This window comes from Epinephelus moara, chromosome 13, assembly GCF_006386435.1.
Source record: "Epinephelus moara isolate mb chromosome 13, YSFRI_EMoa_1.0, whole genome shotgun sequence".
Classification (NCBI taxonomy): domain Eukaryota; kingdom Metazoa; phylum Chordata; class Actinopteri; order Perciformes; family Serranidae; genus Epinephelus; species Epinephelus moara.
This window is the reverse complement of record NC_065518.1, coordinates 29804522-29806606: the sequence shown is the minus strand read 5'-3', so window position 1 is coordinate 29806606 and position 2085 is coordinate 29804522. Positions and strand designations below refer to the sequence as shown.

General features: G+C 37.4%; 1 protein-coding gene across 1 annotated transcript in view; it reads right to left on the bottom strand.

The window, feature by feature from the left end:
- The window catches only part of LOC126400075 (myosin heavy chain, fast skeletal muscle-like), a 30174-nt gene extending 28312 nt beyond the window's left edge, over positions 1-1862 (bottom strand). Inside the window, exon 1 of the mRNA XM_050060503.1 lies at positions 1440-1862. The gene's annotated coding sequence lies outside the window, so the exon portion shown is untranslated. The remainder of the gene's footprint in view (positions 1-1439) is intronic.
- Positions 1863-2085: the final 223 nt, after the last annotated feature.

The following is a 2085-nucleotide window of genomic DNA, read 5'->3' as shown; positions in this document are numbered from 1 at the left end:
TATATATGGCCTCTTGGACCATTTATATCAGAACTGATTACTGCTTTAGCATTAAAATATATCATATTAAAATAGCCTATATATTATTATTATTATTATTATTATTATTATTATCATTATTACTATTACTGTCCTCTTACTGTACAAACTGTAAATAAATCTTTATTCCTGACTATGTGACGTCACCATTAATTTGTTTGTAGTTAAAATATTGATTTTTGTTTTTAAATTTTTATTTTTTGGTAGATTGGCTTATGGGGTGATTTTGAAGGAGTAATTAGGCTAAGTTAATCTTCTCATAAGTGGATGTAATATGTAGAGATGCCATCTAGGCCGCTTTTCTTCGTTTTTTTAAATTTTTTTTAAGTCTATATTTTGCTTTACAAAAACGTGAAAAAGCAGCTAGTCTATATTTTGCTTTACAAAAACGTGAAAAAGCAGCTGTGACCAAGCTATCACGAGGTGAGTAAAATTGTAGCATAATTAATAGCGATATACTTCAGTTTGTCTGTGTGTTTCTTCTGTCTGTTGTCTGTTGCTATGGGGCGTTCTATTGAGCTTCGCCTCTTGGTATTCATGCTCTTCGTCTCAATGGCGCCGAGTGGCCACAGCAAACCGAGTGGTCGTCACACTTTTTAATATAATATGAATCCCTTAAAAACTCTTCCCTTTTAATGTGTGATGGAAGCCTGAAATGTCGGGTAGGAATGGACTGACCTTACTCTCCTTAAGCTTATTGTGTTCAAAAGATATGGATTGTGATATGCATCTTGTGTACTTGTGACAACTACCCTATTTGGGGGTTGGTTGTCTCCATGTTATTTTAAAGGGGAAAATCAAAATAAAAAAAAAAATAAAAAAAGAAAGTGATTTGTTTAATTAATTAAAAGGTAAAAGTTTTGTTTTGTCTAAGATTTTAATTGATAAAGCAAAGAGTTTTCAGGTGCTCACGGATAAATTTAGCTTGCAGAACCGAGAGCTTTTTACTTACAGTGATGAGTGATTATATTGGTAAAGAAAAAAAAAAAAGAAAAAAAAAAGGAGAACATGACCATAGAAAATGAACGACTCCAAATATTTGTCAGAGCATATGAGAACTAATGCCGCATTCGTTTGGCAATCCAGGCCGGTCATTCCTTGTTGGATTTATATGACCGTATGACACGTCTGATCTGAACGCGTTTCATTGCAACAGTCCGGAAAACATGGCAGCGCGTCTTAAGTTTCTTTTTGTTTGCATGGTTGCTGAGCACCGGAGAATAGAATAGCCATAGCCATAGACTTTGCTGGTTCAAACGACTTGCACAGACTTTTTTCCCAACACAAATCAACAGTGGAAATAGAAATGCCATTGCAAAGTACTTGTATGATTTTTACAACACAAACGCTTAATAAACAGCATATACGAGGACAAATTGAGGACAAATAACTCTGTTTACCATTCACAATGTGCACAGCCATCTTCGTCGTGACGTCAGTTCTACCGACTCGGTCTACCTGGACCTTGCCCTAGTTTGATGACGAGACCTCCGGGTAGAACGGGTGTTCTTTTGTACCTTTCCGGACCGGAAACCGTATCAATCCCGGTTCCGGCTACCAATAGAATGCAGCATAACAGCGCGTTCGTTTTGTACTCGGAGGTCAGAAATTCCCAGTTCCCAGTCAGAAGTTTAAACTCGAACGCAGTCTGAGGTCGGATTTCCCATAGACATATATACATAGGCTGTGTCCGAAATCATTCACTACTCCCTACTCCCTACTCACTATATAGGGAATTCCCTATATAGAGGACTATATAGTGAGCTCATTAAAACCATAGACATATATACATGTATATATGTCTATGATCACATACAGCAGTGGTGTCTGCCATCTGCTACTGGCGCCACCGCAATGCATCATGGTACATATTGCTTGATTAGTGACCATCGGTTGTACACTACTTTTCGCGCTGCATTGTGGGATACTATGAGTCCACTATATAGGGTGTATTAATTTACACTAAACCTTCGGACAGCACTACAAAATGGCGAACACACTATTTAGTGCACTATTTAGTGAGTAGGAAGTGATTTCGGACACAGC